General features: G+C 37.4%; 1 non-coding gene across 1 annotated transcript; it reads left to right on the plus strand.

Moving 5' to 3' along the window:
- The first annotated feature begins 6,083 nt into the window (after positions 1 to 6,083).
- On the plus strand, positions 6,084 to 6,146 carry LOC127681870 (U7 small nuclear RNA). The gene has a single exon (XR_007977217.1). It is a non-coding gene; the product is annotated as a U7 small nuclear RNA (small nuclear RNA).
- Positions 6,147 to 21,279: the final 15,133 nt, after the last annotated feature.

Genomic DNA, 21,279 nt, shown 5'->3' on the forward strand with positions numbered 1-21,279 from the left:
GTCATGCACTAGCAGAGCCTTCCAGGTGACAGCTATATCCAGCTCCAGTCAGCAAGTACTTGTGGGCATCGATAATAGTGTCTGGGTTTTATAACTGTATATTGGATGGATCCCTGGGTGGGGTAGTCTTTGGATGGTCTTTCCCTCAGTCTCTGCTCCACACTTTGTTTCTATATCTCCTTCTGTGGGTATTTTGTTCCCCCAGAGTATCCAGACTTTGTTCTTCCTTCTTCTTGGGCATCATTTGATATGCGAATTGTGCCTTGAGTATTCAAAGTTTCTAGGCTAATATCCACTTATCAGTGAGTGCATACCATGTGTGTTCTTTTGTGATTGGGTTACCTCACTTAGGATGATATTTTGCAATTCTACCCATTTGCCTAAGAATTGAATGAATTCATTGATTTTAATAGCTGGGTAGCATTCCATTGTGTAAATATACTTTTATAAAAACAGTATTTAGTTGGGACTGACTTACAGGTTCAGAGATTCAGTCCATTATTATCAAGGAAGGAGCATGACAGTGTCTAGGCAGTCATGATGCAGGCTGAGCTGAGATTTCTGCATCTTTATCTAAAGGATTCTAGCAGAATACTTGCTTCCAGACAGCTAGGATGTGGGTTTTACTGCCTACACCAACAGTGAAACATCTACTCCAACAGATACCTTTTATTAGTGCCACTCCCTGAGCTGAGCATATAACAAGCCATCACAGCACATAAATAGAGCAACACAGTATTGAATGATGAATGTATCATCAATGAATTCAGAAAGGGTGTATCAATAGGAAAAGAAATCAAAGTATCATTATTTGCAGATTATATGAGGCTACATGTAAGAAACTCTTAGTAAATAACAATTTTTAATGAAGCAGCAAGTTGCAGGGTCCAAAATTCACATGCAAAATTTAGAAACCTTCTTTCATACCAATGGCAAATGTGCTGAAAAAGAGTGTCTGAAATTTCATGAAGAATCATGACTCCTTCCAAACTTCAGAGATGACTATTGAAAATCATAACTGATAAAATGGCAAAAAGAAAATAACTATGTGGTACTGATCTCTTAACAGATGCATTGAAATTATAGCACCTGCACCTAAGGGTCAGAGATTATAACAGAAGAGGGAGTGGAAATATTATAAGACCCTACGGAATAGAAGTTTTCTAAGAAATTATGTCTCCTAGAAGTCTTAAAGAAGCTAGACCCATGAAGTCACATTAATATGACTACCTAAACAAGATCTGAAAAAGGACGACACCAATAGATATCTTCATATAAACATCTTTAATAGAAAAATCTTATCAGGCCTACATTCTAGACAAAAAAAATAAAGAAAATAACACACAAAACTAGAGACAACTAAGGAAAGCTGAGAATGAAAAAAAAAAATAGTCCTCATCTCCAGGGAAGATCAGACCAATGGGTTACCCAAAACCAACTGGCCATCTCTGAATTATCTACATATAAGTAACTATATGTACTAAGCACAATATGTTTGTATATTTAGCAACATACAAATGCATGTACATACATTAAATAATGTATGGTTTATTGAATATATACCACAGCAACAACAACAACAACAACAACAACAAAGGTCATTTTTTTGAGAAAGAAAGCAAGGTAGTAAACATGGGAAATATTCAGGGGAGGAAAGAAAGATAAGAGAAAATCATGAAACTATTTTAATTTCAAAAAGTGAAAAAAACCATAACAGATTAAAAAAGAAATCATGGAAGTAATCCAACTAACTGGAGCAACAAAATAAAATACCTAGGGATAAGCCTAACAAAAGAAATGAAAGAACTCTAATTTGAAAGGTTTGACAGTGACAGAAGCAAAAGAAGACAGGTGGAGATGAAAAGAACTTTAATACTCAAAGAATTAATGTTGTAAAAACAGCCATTCTACTAACAGCAATCTATAAATCTATAGAAACTCTCATAAAGCTTCCAGGGAAGAAGCTTTATGGAAGAAGTACTCTTCACATGGAAGAAGTACTCTTAAATTTTATATGGGAACAGAAAAGGCCATGAACCACCAAAAAAAAAAAATACTGAACCAAATTAATACTCTGGGAAGTATCACCAAACTTAATTTCTATTTATTTTTAGAGCCATAGAAATAAAAACCAGATGACACTGGAACAGACATATAATGCAATGGAATAGAATTGAGGATTTAGATATACCTTCATATAATTGTGTCAATATTTGACACAGAAGCCAAAATTACATGCCAAAACACAAGAAATGGTTCTAGGAGAACTGTTTTTAATGTGTAGAAGAATAAAAGTAGCTTATTTCTCCTTCTGCACAAAACTCAAATCTAATTCATCTGAATGTTGGACTGGGTACTGTGAAAAAAGTAGGGAGCATACTTCAACACAAAGTTGTGAATAAGAATCTGGTGGTGCAGGAAATAAAGATGTCATGAAACAAGAAGCTCTTGTATAGCAAAGGAAATTCTACTAAGTAAAGACTAAAAAAATGGAGAAAATATTTATTGTCAATATTTATACCTCCAACAATGGCTGACTATCTAAAATACACATAAACAAACAAACAAAAAACTGGAGTTGAGCTTAGTACAAGGAGATAACAATGGATCAATTCATATTCTTCTGCAAGCTGACCTTCATTTGAGCCAGCACCATTTTACTTAGCTCAACTCCAAGTACATCAAGGACCACCACATAAAACCAAACACATGGAAACTAATAGAAAAGAAACTGGGTATGACCCTTGAGGACATGGGCACAGGGGAAAATAGAACACCAATAGCTTATGCTCTAAATCAAGAATTGACAAATGAGACCTCATAAAATTACAAAGTTTTTGTAAGGCAAAGGACAAGGTCCAGCAGACAAAACGGCAACCAACAAATTAGAAAAGGATCTTCACCAACCCTATATCTGACAGAGGGCTAATATCCAGTATATACAAAGAACTCAAGAATTTAGACTCCAGAGAGCCAAATAACCCTATAAAAATGGGGTACAGAGTTAAACAAAGAATTTTCACCTGAAGAATTTCAAATGACTGAGAAGCACCTTAAAAATGTTCAACATCATTAGTCATTAGGGAAATGCAAGTCAAAACTACCCTGAGATTTCACATTACACCAGTCAGAACGGCTAAGGTTAAAAACTGAGGAGACAGTAGGTGTTGGCAAGGATGTGGAGAAAGAGGAACACTCCTCCATTGCTGGTGGGAATGCAAGTTGGTACAACCACTCTGGAAATCAGTCTGGCTGTTCCTCAGAAAACTGGGCATAACACTTCTGGAGGACCCTGCAATACCACGTCTGGGCATATACCCAGAGGATTCCAAAGAATGCAATAAGGACACATGTTCCACTATGCTTATAGCAACCCTATTTATAATTGCCAGAAGTTGGAAAGAACCCAGGTATCCCTCAATGGAGGAATGGTAAAGATCCTTTCTCAATCTTTCACAAGGCTGTGAGTAATAGCCTTGAACTCATTGATACTGGGGACAATTTCATGAACATAACACCAATGGCTCAGCATCTAATATCAACAACTGATACATGGGAAGTCATGAAATTGAAATGTTTCTGTAAGGCAAATGACACTATGAATAGGAAAAACTGACAGCCTACAGATTGAGAAAGGATCTTTACCATCCTTACATCTAACAGAGAGCTAATATCCAAAATATATAAAGAACTTAGGAAGTTAAACAACAACAACCCAAATAACCCAATTTAAAAATGGGGTACAGAGCTAAACATAAAACTCTCAGAAGAATCTCTAATGTCTGAGATTCACTTAAAGAAATGTTCAAAGTCCTTAGTCATTAGGGAAATACAAATCAAAACAACTCTGAGATCCCATCTCACACCTGTCAGAAGGGCTAAGACCAAAACCTCAAGTAATAGATAATGCTAGTGAGGATGTGGAGCAAGAGGAACAATCCTCCATTGCTGGTGGGGATCCAAACTTGTGTAATCATTTTGGAAATAAATTGGTGGTTTCTCTGAAGCTGAGACTATTTCTATCTCAAGATCCAGTTACACCAATCCTGGGCATAAACACAAAAGATGCTCCACCAACAGACAAGGACATCTGTTCACCTATAGTAGCTTTATTCATAATAGTCATGAACTGGAAACAGCCTAGATGTCCCTCAACTGAAGAATGAATAACAAAAAGGTGGTACATCTACATAATGGAATAATATTCAGCCATTAAAAACAAAGATGTCGTGAATTTTGCAGGCAAACAGATGGAACTTGAGATTTTTATCTTGGATACAGTAATCCAGACCTGCATGCATATTATGTATTCACTTATAAATGGATAGTACTCAGAAAGTACAGTATACCTACACTACACTCTATAGACCCAAAAAACCTAAGAAGCAGTAAGTTCCAAGCCGGGATGCTTGGATCTCACTTAGAAGGGGAAATAAAATAATCATAGGAAGCAGATGGAGGGAGGGAGCTGAGTAGTAGAGGGGAAGGGAGGGAAAATGGGGTGACTTAGTGTCAGATGTGGGGAGAGACAGGTGAGAGGGCCAGAGGGCCAGCCAGAGGGCCAGGAGAATGAATGGAAATTGGCAACAGAGGTGGTAAGGTAGGGGGCATCTTAATGATATGCCAGAAACCTTGGAGGAGGAGGAGGCTCCCAAGGACAAATGGGGTGACTTTAGATGAGACTCACAGCAGTAGAAAATGTAACCTAAAGAGGCCACCACCTGAGGCCAGGAAGGAACTCCAGTTGTGAGATAGGGACACCAACCAACCCACAAAATTTTTGGCCTCAAATTTATCCTTTCTACAGGAAATGCGGGACCAAAGATGGAGTAGAGACAGCAGGAATGGCCAACCAGTAATCATCCCAAGTTGAGACCCATCCCATGGGAAAACACTAGTCTCTAACACTATTAATACTGTTATGCTTACAGATAAGAGCCTAGCATGACTGTCCTCTGTGAGACTCCACCAAGGAGCTGACTTAAACAGATGCAGAGACCAAGAGTCAAACATTGCATGGAGCTGTGACACTAATGGAAGAGTTGGGACAAGAAATGAGGTCTCTGAAGGGGATAGGAACACCACAGGAAGACCAACAGAGTCAACTAAATTGTACAAATATTTGGGACTCTGTGAAACTGAACCACTAACCAAAGACCATATATTAGCTAGATCTAGACACCTAGCACATATGCAGCAAATGTGGGTCCTCAGTCTTCATGTGGGTCCTCTAACAGCTTGAGTACACCTATTCCTAATGCTGTTGCCTTGCTGGGGTCTGGCATGGCCATGAAAGGGAGAGTGTGACACAGTTCCAGCCCCTACATAAGGGTCAGCAAGTCGTGAGTTTCCTAACGTAGAGGGCAGAAGTAAGTGCAAGGCTTGTTTACATAATAATGTGCATATTTTTTGTATTTCATGGATTGTTCTTTTGCTAAGGTCAATGACATTATGTTATGATAATTAGAAACAGCATGAGTCCAGGAATCCAGAATCTGTCTAATGTTCCTCAGCAAAATGATAATACTGTAACCTTCAGGATATCCCTTATGGCTGTGAGAAAGAGGTCTGAAAACATGAGTTCAACAATAAACAGGATTTCTCAATTATACAGGCTTCATGTACCTGAAAGAACAGAGGCAGCTAGCTGCATTACAGAGTCTATAAAGGGAAAGGAATAGTTAAAAATAGTTAAAAATCATGGTTCAAATATTAAAGTGGCTCCAGAAAGTAAAGCAGCTGTGATTTATGGGTAGGATCATACACAACTAAGCTTATTTTTTTGTGTTTACAAAGGCAGGCAGACTTCTAAGTTCAAGGTCAGCCTGGGACAGAGTGAGTATAGGTCCAGGAGTAGTGGAAATGGTGATCTCAGGGCAGGATCCCACCCAGTAAAGCTTACTTTTGTGTTGATTTGTGGGATAATCAAAAGAGATCCTGGGGTAAATGGCTGAATTGATGTGTAAATAAAAGACTGGGCTTTGGACTGTAAGAGCTGAACTAACCAGAGAGCTATTATAGCTAGTTTAGAATTTCTTGCAGATTTTCTGGCTTTGGTCAGAAAAACCCAAAACTATCCAGAGAATTATTACAGCTCTTTTACAATTTTGTCCAGCAGGTTTTCTGATTTTGGTTAGAAAACCCATGAAATACCTAGAGAACAATCTTGAGCAAACTACAGAGCTATCAGCTTGTGCTCCATCATTGACTTTGAATCATTTCTTCCACTGTTCCCAGATACCCCTCTCTCAGGATCCCCAAACAAGCTGAATCTGATCCTCTGAAGTTGCCTGTCTGTGGAATACACTCCCTCTAACTAGGTTGCCTTGTCTGGCTTCCATGGAAGAGGATGCACCTAGCACTGAAGAGATTTGATTGCTAGGGTCAGGGGAGATACCCAAGAAAAGCTGCCACACTCTCAGAAGAGAATGGGATGGGATGGGATGTGGGGAGGGACTGTGTGAGGGTGAAACTGTAGTGGGCAGTGATTGGGATGTAAAGTGAATGAATGAATGAATATTTATTTGTAAAAAAAATAAAGAAGGAGGGAGGGATGGAGAGAGAGAGAGAGAGAGAGAGAGAGAGAGAGAGAGAGAGAGAGAGAGAGAGAGAGAGAATTTAAGCAAGAAATTAAGGAAGTAGGTCTCTGTTGTCTCTTTCAGGATAGAAAAGCACATCCTATGAGGCCATCATTACTATAATGTTAATGACAGGTCACAACATTAGGAAAAATCCTAGAATCCAAAGTGCAACTAACATTCAATATGGATATAGATGCAAAAGTTATGAATAACATATTATTATGTTGAAACACTAATTTTATAAAATGGATTGCACTCAAATAAGTAAGTGGTATTAATCACAAGCAAAAAAATATCTCTGGTTTAACACTCAAAAATTAATTATTATACCCATTGCTCTAACAGAGTTATAAAGAATAAAACCACATTATTGTATTAGTAGATGAAGGAAAGGCATTGAGCAAAAACCTATCTGTCATAAAAATTAAAGAATAGAGAGAAATTTCTTCATAATAGATAATTTCCACAACCCTCCCCTTATCAGATATTTTCATACTTGAAAGTGAGAAGTTGAAATGTTTCTCACTAATAACAAAAACTTTGTGTTCTTCAACAGCACTTCGCCACAATATACTAGAAATCTTAGATTGACCTGGACCGGAAGGTTATTCTTCAGTGACACATTTCTGAGAAGGAGAACTAGGAGATCAAATATAATAACAACAGAAATGTTGGGGTCATGAGAACTTGAACAAGTTATGTCTTATGCCAAGCAAGTTTATTAAGAACTAAAACATCATATAAATTGTTAACAAGGAAAAATGAGACAGAGTAAGCAGAAGACTAATTAAGCAATATTGACAAAGAGAACACAGAATACCTCAGACATAGCTGTCTTAAGATTTATAACCACAGATCCAGGGTAAGAGTTAGTTTCCCAGAAACTGCAACCTTGACTTCAAGAAGCCCTGTCACTAAGCATAGACTGGACCTTTTCAAATATCCCCTTGGATAAAGACAAAGAACTAACTTCTCCTTTGTCATTTCATGAGGGTCTCTGAGAAGATTTTCAATCAGCCTGGGTTCCCATATACCCCTTCTCTGGAAATCCTGCTCCAAACTGAGGCTGGTCCTTGGCACTGTTAAGAGAATAAGAATGAACACATAAGCCACATGCTATAGGGAAATTATTGAAATGAACATATCAGGTAAGATATTGTCACCTATATCTACAAAGAACTGATACACATATGTATGTATATGTGTATCATATATATTATATATACACATACACACACATATATATATACACACACACACATATATATATATACACACATACATATATATGAGCTCTCTATATAAGCTCAATGCTTAATGTTTGCTATGTGGTTGTGGGGACAGTAATTCATACCTCAGTATCCACATAACACATTCTCTACCCTGCAAATTCCTATAGCTCCAACTCTGAGGTGATGGCTTCTTCTGGCCTTCACCTGTGCACAGATTACAAATAAATATATTAAAATTATTCACATCATATTTCACTAATAAATTTAAACTTCAGTGATCCTGAAGTACCTCTACATACTTTCTAGAATACCAAAAATAGTGAACATTAACAATATAGAAAGTTCCTTTCATTACTGACCAAAATTCCAAATGATACAAACATTACACAAGATAGTGTCATGATTTTGTTGTACGAAATTATGTACATTTTGCCCTAATATCCAGAAGTTTAATTCCTTAGTGTTTGACCAACAAGTTAGAGGTTGTATGTTCATACAAAATCTTTCAGATGGATAGGTAAAGCAGATTTGTTTATAATTGTATAAATTTAAAAGCAACTGAGATATCTTAATAGTTATGCTTAAAATAGTACATTGTGGCAGGAAATGACATGAAGACTTGAGTCAGTTTCAAGTAAGAGATACAAATACAAAACTCTACATGTGTGATTCCAAGTGTTTGGCATAAAGACAAAGCCGAAGCAATGAGGAAACAAAAAAGAGAAATAGTTCACAGGGGAGGAGAAATATGAGATGGAATACATGAATTTGGGGGTGGGGAAACATCTCTAGGCCTGTCATTATATATTTTTCCTCATTTGTAGAATGTACAAAGCAATAGGGCTCCATGTGAACTGTAGACTCTGACTAATAATGTTGAATCCATGTAACTCTCAATGGTGACAACTATATCATTTTTTGTAGCAAGTGTTGACAGGAAGGCTATGCTTCAAAATCATGAGGAATCTCTAAATCTGGCTCTCAATTTGTTGTGAGAAAATATTTACTGTGCAAATAAAGCCTATTAAATATATGTACTTTATTCCATATACATTTAACAGTTTTATTAAGTAGGCCACAGTCACAAGCTGTATGGATTAATATGTCATGAAATTTCTCTACACTTCAGTTTTCTTACTCATAACATGAACATAATAATCTCATATCTGACTACACAAATTTATCTAGCTAGAAAAAATGAGATATATAAATATAGGTCCTTAGAGGAATAATGAAAAATGGTCCTATCATATAATTAACAGTCTTAGATATGTTAGAATTTGTAGTTTGAGTTCAAATAGCCACCATTTTGTGAGAAACCACCAAACTGGTTTCAAAATTGGTTATACAGTTTTATATTCCCATCGTCTATGAAGGAGCATTCCCCTTACTCCATATCCTCACCATCATGTGCTATCACTTGAGATTTTGATCTTAGTTATTCTGATACTTGTAAGATGAAATCTCACAGTCATTTTGATTTGCATTTCCCGGATGACTAAGGACATGAATGTTTCTTAGGCAATAAAGATACTTTTGTTGAGAATTCTGTTTATCTCTGTTTAAACCAGGACACAGCTATACCATGTCTGCACATATACCCGAAAAGATGCCCGACTAAACAATAAGGACACTCATTCAACTATATTCCTAGCAGCTTTTCTCATAATAGCCAACCTAGATATCCCTCAGCTGAAGAATAGATAAAGACAATGCAGTACATCTACATAATGGAATAATATTCAGCTATTAAAATAAAGACATCATGAAATTTGTAAGCAAATGGATGGAACTAGTGAAGATCATGCTGAGTGAAGTAACCCATATATAGAAAATCATATCAAGTATGTACTTACATATAAGTGGACATTAGCCATAAAGTATAGGATTGTCATGTTACAATCAACAGCCCGAAGAAACTGTTAAGGAAGACCTAAGGATGGATATTTGAATTTTACTCAGAAGGAAAGCAAAATAGTCATCAGAGAAGGGTGAAATGAGGGAACTGGGTGGGAGAAGGTGTGAGGCTGGAAATGGGGGGGTAGGTTTTTGGGGGGAGAAGGGGTGGGAGAGGGCTGGGTGTAAGAATGGAAATCAGGGGAGCAGGCAGCTCTGGGACTAGCTGGAGACTTAGTGGAACAGACATTCTAGGGAGTCATTGGAGGTGACCTTAGCACAGATTCCTATCAGCTGAGGATATGGAGACTGAAGTAGACACCTCCTGTAGCCAGATGGGGCTTCCAGTGGACAGAGCGGTCATCAAACCACCCACAAAGTTTTCAACCCCCAAATTTCTCTTGTGTACAAGATGTGCAGGGATAAGAATGAAGCGGAGATTAAAGAGAACAGTAAGCCAATGATTGGTCCCACTTAAGACCCAGAAGATGTAAGAGACCCAACCACTAATACTATTAATATTTTGCTGTGCTTGCAGGCATGAATCTAATATAACTGTTTCCTGAGTGGTTTCATCCAGCAGTGGAAGAAAACAGATTCAGAGATCCATAGCCAAACATCAGGAAGATCTGGGAGTCTTGTGGAAGAGTTGGGGATAGAAATGAACAATATTGAGGGGCTCAGGACACCCCAGGAAGACCTAGAGAGGGATAGAGAGATGACTCAATGGTTAAGAGCACTGACTGCTCCACCAGAGGTCTAGAGTTCAATTCCCAGCAATTACATCCTGGCTCCTGACCATCTGCAATGGGATCTGATACACAATTCTAGTGTGTGTCTGAAGACAGCTACAGTGCACTCATATAAATAAAAATAAATAAACCTTTAAAAAATAAAAAGAAGACCTACAGAGTCAACTAGGCTCGTGGACACTCAAAGAGAATGAACTACCAACCAAAGAGCATCCAATGGCTGAACCTAGGGCCCTGCACATATGTGAAACAGATGTGAAACTTGGTCTTCATGTGGGTCCCCTATCAATTAGAGTGGGGGCTGTCTCTGACTCTGTTCTTTGGATTCCCTTTTACAAATGGACTGCTTGATTGGATATCAATTGGAGAGGAAGTTCTTATTCCTGCTAGGACTAGTGTTCCAGGACAGGGTGGTGCCCAAGGGGGGACTTCCCCTTTATTGCAGAGAAGGGGATGGAGTAATGTGGGGAGAGATTTGTAAGGGTGGAACAAAGAGAAGAGAAGGGAGGGGCTGAAATAGAAATGTAAAGTGAATAAATAAATAGATAAATAAAGGAAGGAATGAAGGAGGGGGGATGAGATAGAAATGTAAAGGGAATAGATAGATAGATAGATAGATAGATAGATAGATAGATAGATAAAGGAAATCAAACAAAAATGACCACCATATATTCACAGAAAGCACTATCAGGATATATGGCCCGTTAGAGTAGGTCTGACTTTCTTAGAAGAAATGTATCATGCTGAGTGGGCTTTAAATTCTCAGATGCTTAAACCAGGCCCACTTTTGTCCACTGTCTGCCAATTCAGATGTATCTCTTTCTCCAGTGCCATGTCTCTCTGCATCCTGCCATGGTTCTCAGAATTCTTAGTGGTATGATGACAGTAAACTAAACCTCTTTACTGTAAGCTATCCTCAGTTAAACACTTTCCTTTTTAAGAGTTGCTTTGGTAATGGTGTCTCCTTACAGCATATGAAATCCTTACTAAGGGCTGGACAGGTGGTTCAGTGATTAAGAGTAAATGACTGCTCCTCCAGAAGTACTGAGTTCAATTCCTTAGCAACTGCGTGGTGGCTTCCAACCATCTTCTAGTGTGTCTGAAGACAGCCATGTACTCACATAAAATAAACAAACAAGCAAGCAAACAAACAAACTCTTACTAATACAGCAGTATAAACAGAATGGTCTTGTATAACCTACCAAAATAGATGAAAGTGAAACTCCATAATCTCTTATTACTGTATTTTCAGGATTCTACCATTTCAAATACTAGCTTCAGCTGTCAACTTAGAAGCTGGAAAAATTGAGTTTAGGAAGGTGGGTATTAGGATTTATGAGGAAGACAGATGAGCAGTCCAGATAGATAGATAGATAGATAGATAGATAGACAGACAGACAGGTAGGTAGGTAGATAATGCTGAGAGACAGAGACAGAAAGAGAGTCTTTTCTCCATAATTTTTGCTTCAGTTCCTGCCCATAAGTTTCTGCCTCAAGTTCTTGCCCCGGCTTCCCTCAACAATGGACTGTAATCTTTAAGATAATTAACCTATTTCCTCCCCCAAGTCACTTTTGGTGATGCAATTTATCACACCAGCAGAAATAAACTAGAACATCATCAAAGGATACAGTTATTTTCTCTAACAGTAGCTGACTTCTCTTTTAAATATATTTGCTTAGCACCTTTCAGATACTACAAGAATGAAAAAAACCACAATACATACAGGGGATCATTTTATTTTAGAGAATTTACTTAATTAAATAATTTATTTTATATCTGGTTCGTCTTGGCTTCAATTTGGCTTAATTCCACACAGAATTCTGAAATGCTTTTCTACATTTAAGACAAAGAAAGCATATTTTTATTTTTTTCATTAATAAGATTGCATATAGAGCAAAGCTGACTGACTTCTGTTTTTATAAAATAAGCATAAGTAACAACACATATGTGCTGTGGCTTCTGGAATTGGGGGAATACTCTTTAGTAAAATAGCCAGTTCAATTCACTGTAAATAACATGTGAGTGGACTGGTGGAACCTTACAGACCACCTAGTTGTATGGTTTTTCCCTCTAACATTTATTCTACTTTTTAATTATGTTTATGCATGTATATCTGTGTTCATGTATGTGGGTACCAATGAACACCAGAAGGTGATATTAGGTCTTCTATATGTAGATTTGCAGGTAGCTTTGAAAGAATGAGAATTACAGCCTAACTCCCCAATGCCTAACTCTCAAATGACCCAAAGAAGTCAGGAGTTTAAAAATGCCATCTCACTCCAAAGGGGCCCTAACTCCAGCCTCCTAAGGAGCCCCAAATACCTCAAACTCCAGACCCCGCTCTTTGTTAGAAACTAGGTGAAAGGGCATAAGACAGGCTCTTGAGTACATGATCCTGGCCCTGAAAGGTAACTGGAAATGAGCTAACTAGCTGCTTATCTAGATTCTGTAAACTGCTTGTGCCATCACCCCCACCCAGGAGCCTGCTCAACTGTACTATAGGATACTGATTGGTTCATGGAGCGTGGGCTTGGATAATTTGAAATTATTGGCCTAGAAACTATGGAGGGGTAAAAATCAATAGGCCCGCTCTACGTGGGCTCTCGATGCTAAAGAATGATTGATTTGTGATGCATGGGCTTTGTTGTAATCCTATAAGCTGTCCCAATTCTGCACTTGGGGTCCACAGTCCTCTACTCCCGCATGGTTTACGACTGTGAACTGCAGTGTGCCTGGAATAAAAATCCTCTTGCTGTTTGCATCAAAACTGTTTCTTGAGTGATTTGGATGTCGCCTTCCGAGGCATGGCTGGGCCCTCGTTTTTTAGGTAGGGTCTTTCAGCTTAAGCTGTCCAATGGTTGCTATGGTCTTCTGCAATTACAGCAAATGCTCCTAAAGGCTGATCAATAACTGCAATCCTAAATCGTGTGATTTTCAAGTTGTGCTCCAAACATGGAGAAGGAAATGTGGCAGTGGGAAAAGATACTGAAATAAAAGGATTCTATCTGCTTCCGTTTCCACCCATGATAGTTTCACATTTTATGACCCGGATGCTAGAATTATAGGTGTATACCACCACACCAGACTCTATCCAAAGTATTCTTTCATTAAATAAAAAAATGTTCCTTGTTAAATATTGAATATGGATCTAGTTAGAATTTATATCCTAGATGGAGAATGATGCCTAATCACTGAATTTGTGTGCTATCATAGCTAGCTGTGGCACTGTTACAACAGCAGCTCATGTGCATGTTCTCTCACAGAGTAAAATTTCAAAGTATAGTCTTTTCTCAGACTCAAGGGAATCTCTTCATTATAGACCCTTGTAAAATCTAAAAGGAAAGACATAATCACAGCATACAATGGCAGAGAATAAACTTTTACATTTGAAAATGGATGATTTGATTGATAGTGAGGAAATATGGGACCAAAGAAATATTGAAACCTAGCAGGACATAATCCTAATATGTAGCATCATGTCTGATATCAAAAGACTTACATGGCTTTAGCCTGGCTAGCTTTGCTCACTGCAACACACTTCTCTCGCTTGGGCTGCTTCCATTCCTTCCTCTGTAGTTCTCATTGACAAAAATCCCACAGCTCTGGCATCTCCACCCTCTTGGGGTGTGCAATACAAAGTAGGCTTCAGTTTCACAGCTTTACACAATGGTTTCTCAGGGCCTCTATGAAGAGATTCCTCTGCTATATATCTGACCTTAGTGACTTTCCTTAACCATGGGGGAAAACCTACAACCCCCCTATCTCCTGTGTCATCTATGATTCTAAAGCTAGAACCAAATAGAAAAGGCATCAAGTTCTGCTGCCAGGTTGGGGAGGGACCTGTCCCCTTCCTTGAATCACAGTTGCATGAACATTCATTTGTAGGAGTAGAAAATTCCCCAGGCATTTCCTGTTTACAAGTTGGAAGCAAGTTGAGTGGGATCTAGCCCTGAGGGTATACTTCTTCTTATTCCATTTTGGAGCTGGTTGTTTAAAAATCTTTTTTTCTCTTTCAGCATAAGCGTTGGCTTCAGTCTTAAATTTCCTGGTGTGTTTCTCTGCTCAAACTATACATTTTGTATTTATTTTCCTCTCAAGAACAGAACTGCCAGGCCTGTCATAACAATAGCCCACTTCCTCTTCCCAACTCTGTTATACTTAATTTTCAACGGCAGTTATAAGACATCATGACAAAGGCAACTTATATAGGGTTAGAGTTCATGACTATTATGTTAGATTGCATGGAAGCAGGCAAGCTGGCCTAGTGCTGGAGCACTAGCTGAGATCTTACATCTTGATCCACAAGTATGAGGCAGAGAGCTAACTGATAATAGTGTATGGGATCATGCTATGAATGAAAGAAATGTTTTGGACCCAAGATTATATTTTATATTCATTTTAATACACACAAAAGTAAATTTAAAACAAAAGAAATTAGCTGCTTTAATCAAAGTATAAAATGAAAGGATCAGAAACAGAATATATGCTGGGCAGTGGTGGCACATGCCTTTAATTCTAGTACTTGGGAGGCAGAAGCAGGTGGATTTCTAAGTTCGAGGCCAGCCTGGTCTACAGAATGAGTTCCAGGATAGCCAAGGCTACACAGAGAAACCCTGTCTCAAAAAAACAAACAAACAAACAAACAAAAAAAAACTGAACTCTAACCCTCTGAAACTACAAGCCACACTGCCCCTCCTCCCGCACTTTTTTCTATAAGTTGCCTTTGTCATGATGTCTTATAACTGCAATTGAAAATTAAGTATAACAGAGTTGGGAAGAGGAAGTGGGCTATTGTTATGACAGGCCTGGCAGTTCTGTTCTTGAGAGGAAAATAAATACAAAATGTATATTCTACTCTCTCAGAATAGAATATACAAGAAAAGGTGTTCCATAGCAGTGATACACCAAGACACGTGCACATATACACAGACACATACACTCATATACACACATACACATATATACATATACATATGTTAATGCACTTATACACACACTAAGATATGTACACATAGAAACACAGACACATACACAAACACAGCAACATGATCATACAAATCCTTAAGTCCACATGTGGCATGCATTCAAAGGCAAATTATTCAACAGTATTAAAGTATTTTAGTTCTTTTATTTTTATTTCAATGTAATTTTGAAACTTCTTAGGGAATTGATTTGAAGGCTAAATCTTCCTGGTTTCAAAGTTCCAATTTGTGTCTTGGTAAAAATATATTCATAAACCAATTTATTATATAGCCTTAGAACTGCAAAATTTATATAAAACAGAAATAACACCAATGAATGAAATAAATTCAATTCAGTAAACTTATGCGTTTGATATATGCTATACAGGATAAGAATAGGAACTACAATGCATCCCAATGGTTTAGCAATGTTTCAGAAATGTTCAGTCAAATTTCTTTTCACTCCAAATACCCACCCCCACCCAGAAAATGGGACTTAATACCTGTGATCTCATGATAGATCACAAAAGACTGATACTCTCTCAGACTTAATGCACTTTTTCACTGAAACCATTGTTCCAAATAAGTTGTTGCAGAGCCTTCAGTGTTGCTCAGTGGTCGAGCACATGCCTCAGATGACTCACGCTCTGATCCCATGTACTACCATTGAGGTCATCAATTGAAACATGTTTGACACAGAAAATATAAGCCATAGAACTGCTTATTTCCTCTTATTTGTTTCGCTTTCAATAATGAGTTGGGGTCTTACTAACACCCAGTGATCATGATGATAAATTTGGGTGTGTTTCTTTTTTGTTTTTTGCAGTATGCTTATGAACTCATGGTTTTAAATAAATAAAATTTATTAACAGATTTATTTATTTTTATAAATAAAAAATTTATTGCAGCTGTTACTAATGTGCAAATTATTCCATTTAAAAAAATGTAGCCTACATAAAACTCCAGGAGTGTAAGCATAAAGATCCACTCCTAACTATATTAAAATTTGCTTCCAGATATTACCAGTATCATTAAAATCATTCAAATATGTTTCTGAGACTTATACCTGGAAATGAGTACAAACTAGGGATTCAGAGTCAGAGGCTCTGATGTAATTGATTCTGCAAAATTCATTAAACCTGGCAGGTGGGAAGAGGCAGCTAGAAGGCCTGTCTGACTTGAGTTGGCACCAGACTGAAGGGATAGATACATTACAGAATCTGAATCTCTGCTTTAAAAAAAAAATTAGCTGTTCACTCCCACATAAGCTTCAGGTAATCATAAATCCCAAAATTCTGAAAACATAAAATAATCATCATTAAAGAGTAAGGGAGAATGGAGAAAACTGTCTGGAAGTCTCATCCAGGACTTTGCCCCTGATAAGTCTCCCAGAACTCTTAAAATCAGAAGTCCATTTAACATGAGCTCCACCTGTCAAACCTCATCCTTAGCCATTTCAGTTAAGCAACATACTTAGCAACATACCTAGCATGACTGTCTTATAAGAGGCACAATCAGCAGCTGACTGAGACAGATGCAGATACTTACATACAACCATTGACCAACACCAAACTAAATGGAGAGAAACTTGAAGCAATCCACTGAAATCAGGAAGTAGACAAGGCTGCCCACAACTTTTCCTACCTGTTCAATATAGTACTCAAAGTCCAGAGCAATCAGAAAACAAAAGAAGGTCAAAAGGATTCAAATTGGGAAGCAGGAAGTCAAAGTATCACTATTTGCAAATGATAGGACAGTATACTTAAATTACCCCAAAAATTCCATCAGAGAACTCCTAAACCTGTTAAACAACTTCAGCAAAGTGGCTGGACATAAAAATTAACTCAAACAAATCAGTAGTCTTCCTATACTCAAAGGATAAAGAGGCTGAGAAAAAAGTTAGGGGAAATACCCTTCACAATAGTCACAAATAATGTAAAATACCATGGTGTGACTCTAACCAAGGAAGTGAAAGATCTGTATGACAAGAACTTCAAGTCTCTGAAGAAAGAAATTGAAGATCTCAGAAGATGGAAAAATCTCCCAAGCTCATAAATTGGCAGGGATAATATACTAAAAATGGCCATCTTGCCTAAAGCAAGTTACAGATTCAGTGCAATCACCATCAAAATTCCAACTCAAATATTCATAGTTAGCAAAAGCAATTTCCAAATTTATCTGGAATAACAAAGAGCCCAGGATAGCGAAAACTGTTCTCAACAATAAAAGAACTTCTGGCGGAAACACCATCCCTGAGTTCAAGCTGTATTACAGAGCAATAGTGATAAAAATTGTATGGTTTTCTGTGTATTGCTTTTACTGTGTTTAGATACGAGCCTTGAATACCTGATCTTTCCAAGACTTATACCAAGAAGGGGTGTTGGATTTTGTGAAAACCTTTTTCCGCATCTAAAGAGATGATCATTTTTTTCTTTGAGTTTGTTTATATAGTGGATTTCATTGATGGATTTCTGTGTATCAAACCATGCCTGCTTCCCTGGGATGAAGCCTACATCACCACGGTGAATGATAACTTAAATGTGGCTTTGTATTCAGTTTCAAGAATTGTATTGAGTATTTTTGCACCGATGTTCATAAGGAAAATTGATCTGAAGTTCTCTATGTTGGGTCTTTGTGTGGTTTAGTTATAAGCATAATTGTGGCTTCGTAGTATGAATTGGTACTGTTCCTTATGTTTCTATTTTGTGGACTAGTTTGAAGAGTATTGATATTTGTTCTTCTTTCAAGGTCTGGTAAAATTCTGCACTAAACCTATCCGGTCCTGGGCTTTTTTTGGTTGGGAGATTTTTAATGATGGCTTCTATTTCTTTAAGGGTTATGAGACTGTTTCCATGATTTAACTGATCCTGATTTACCTTTGGTACCTGGTTTCTGTCTAGAAACTTGTCCATTTTATCCAGATTTTCCACTTTTGTTGAGTATAGTCTGTTGTAGTAGGATCTGATGATTTTTTTTTTTTTGGATTTCCTCTATTTCCTCTGTTTCCTCATATCTGATTTTGTTAATTTGGATACTGACTCTGTGCTCTCGTTAGTCTGGCTAAGGGTTTATAGATCTTGTTTTTCTCAATGAATCAGCTCCTGGTTTTGGTTTTTTTTTTTTTTTTTTTTTTTTTTTTGTTTCTATTTGGTTGATGTCAGCCCTGAGTTTGAATATTTCCTTCTGTCTACTCCTGTGAGGTGTATTTGCTTCTTTTTGTTCTAGAGCTTTCGGGTGTGCTTTCAAGCTGCTGCTTTAAGCTCCCTTCATTTTCTTTTTGGAGGTACGTAGAGTTATGAGTTTTCCCCTTACCACTGCTTTCATTGTGTCTCATATGTTTTGGTATGATCTGTCTTCATTTTCATTAAATTCTACAAAGTCTTTAATTTCTTTCATTTCTTCCTTGACCAAGTTATCCTTGAGTAGAGTGTTGTTCAGTTTCCAAGTGTATATGTGTTTTCCCTCTTTTTTTTTTGTTGGAATTTAAGACCAGCCTTTGACTATGGTGATCTGATAGGGTGCATGGGATTATTTCAGTCTTCTTGTATCAGTTGTGGCCCGTTCTGTGACCAATCAAATTTGTAGTCAATTTGGGAGAAGGTACCATTGGGTGCTGAGAAGAGGTATATTCTTTGGCTTTAGGATGAAATGTTCTTTAAATAGCTATTAGATCCATTTGGTTTATTACTTCCATCAATTTCAATGTGTCTGTTCAGTTTGTTTCCCTGATCTGTCTATTACTGAGAGTGCGGTGTTGAAGTCTCCCACTATTATTGTGTGGAATGTAATGTGTGTTTTGCACTTTCGTAAAGTTTCTTTTATGAATGCAGGTGCCCTTACATTTGGAGCATAAATGTTCAGAATTGAGAGCTCATCTTGATAGATTTTTTTTTTCCTTTTACCAGTATGAAGGATCCTTCCTTGTCTTTTTTGACTTTTGGTTGAAAGTCAATTTTATTTGATATTAGAATGGCTACTCCAATTTGTTTCTTGGGACCATTTGCATGGAAAATTGTTTTCCAATCTTTTACTTTGAGGTAGTGTCTGTTTTTGTCACTGAGGTACATTTCTTGTATGCAGGACAATTTTGGGACCTATTTACATACCCAGTTTGTTAGTCTATGTCTTTTTATTGGGGAATTGAGTCCATTGATGTTAAGAGATATTAAGGTAAAGTGATTGTTGCTTCATGTTATTTTTGTTGTTAGAAATGGAATTATGTTTTTGTGGCTATCTTACTTTGAGTTTGTTGAAAGATTATCTTCTTGCTATTTCTAGGGTGTAGTTTCTCTACTTGTGTTGCATTTTTCCATGTATATTGTGTATAGCTGGGTTTGTAGAAAAATACTATGTAAATTTGGTTTTGTCATGTAATGTCTTATTTTCTCTTTCTATGGTAACTGGTAGTTTTGCATGGTACAGTAGTCTGGGCTGGCATTTCTGTTCTCTTAGGGTCTGTATAACATTTTCCCAGGATCTCCTATCTTTCATAGTTTCTGGTGAGAAATCTGGTGCAATTCTGAAAGGTCCGCCTTTATATGTTACTTGATCTTTTCCCCTTACTGCTTTTAATATTCTTTCTTTGTTTAGTTCATTTGGTGTTTTGACTATTAAGTGACAGGAGGAATTTCTGTTCTGGTCCAGTCTATTTGGAGTTCTGTAGGCTTCTTGTATATTCATGGGCATCTCTTTCTTTAGGCTTAGGAAAGTTTTCTTCTATAATTTTGTTGAAGATATTTACTGGTCCTTTAAGCTGGGAATCTTTGCTCTCTTCTATACCTAATATGCTTAGGTTTGGTATTTTCCTTGTGTCCTGGATTTCCTGGATGTTTTGGATCGGGAGCTTTTTGCATTTTGCATTTTCTTTTACTGTTGTATCAATGTTTAATATGGTATATTCTGCACCTGGGATTCTCTCTTCTATCTCTTGTATTCTTTTGGTGATGTTTGTGTCTGTAACTCCTGATCTCTTTCCTAGGTTTTCTAACTCCAAGGTTTTCTTCCTTTGTGATTTCTTTATTGTTTCTATTTCTATTTTTAGATCTTGGTTTTTTTTCAGTTCTTTCACCTATTTGTATTTTTTTATAATTCCTTAAGGGATTTTTGTGTTTCCTCTTTAAGGGCTCTACCTGTTTTCTTGTATTGCTTTAAGGGAGTTATTTATGTCCTTCTTAAAGTCCTCTATCATCATTTTGAGATGTGATTTTAAATCTGAATCTTGATTTTACAGTCTGTTGGGGTATCCAGTACTTGCTGTGTTGGGAGATCTGGGTTCTGAGGATGCCAAGTAACTTTGATTTTTGTTGCTTATGTTCTTGCTCCTGCTTCTTGTGATCTGGTTTCCTCTGATTTTAGTTGGTCTTGCTGTCTCTGACTGGAGCTTGTCCCTCATGTGGGCCTGATCTTAGCTGTGTCAGAACTCCTGGGAGACCTGTTCTCTCTGGGCAGGATTTAGGTGTGGAGAACTGTGTCACAGGGTTGCTCTGGTGTGGTGATAGAACCCAGAAAAATCCTGTGGCTATTCTGGGGTTCCTGTAGCCTGTGTGCTTCTAGTGGTCCCTCTTTAGCCCATTATTAAAGCAAAAGTGATGGTCTCACCTGTGAACTTAGAATAGACAATGTTCCTGAGAGACCAGCTCTATTAGGGTGGGATTTGGGTAAGGAACACTGTGTGACAATCTTCTAAAATACACTAAGTAATTCATTTAATTAAGCATGAGTGTTTTCCCCAATCTTTTGACTTTAGTACATGACTCGATTTTCAGTTAACCGTCTTTCTTAAACCAATGTTTTAGTTGTTCTTTATTTGGCTCTGTGGACCTTTGCCATTTAATTAGTCTATTTAGAACAATATAA

Source organism: Apodemus sylvaticus, chromosome 3, assembly GCF_947179515.1.
Source record: "Apodemus sylvaticus chromosome 3, mApoSyl1.1, whole genome shotgun sequence".
In the NCBI taxonomy this organism is placed as follows: Eukaryota; Metazoa; Chordata; class Mammalia; order Rodentia; family Muridae; genus Apodemus; species Apodemus sylvaticus.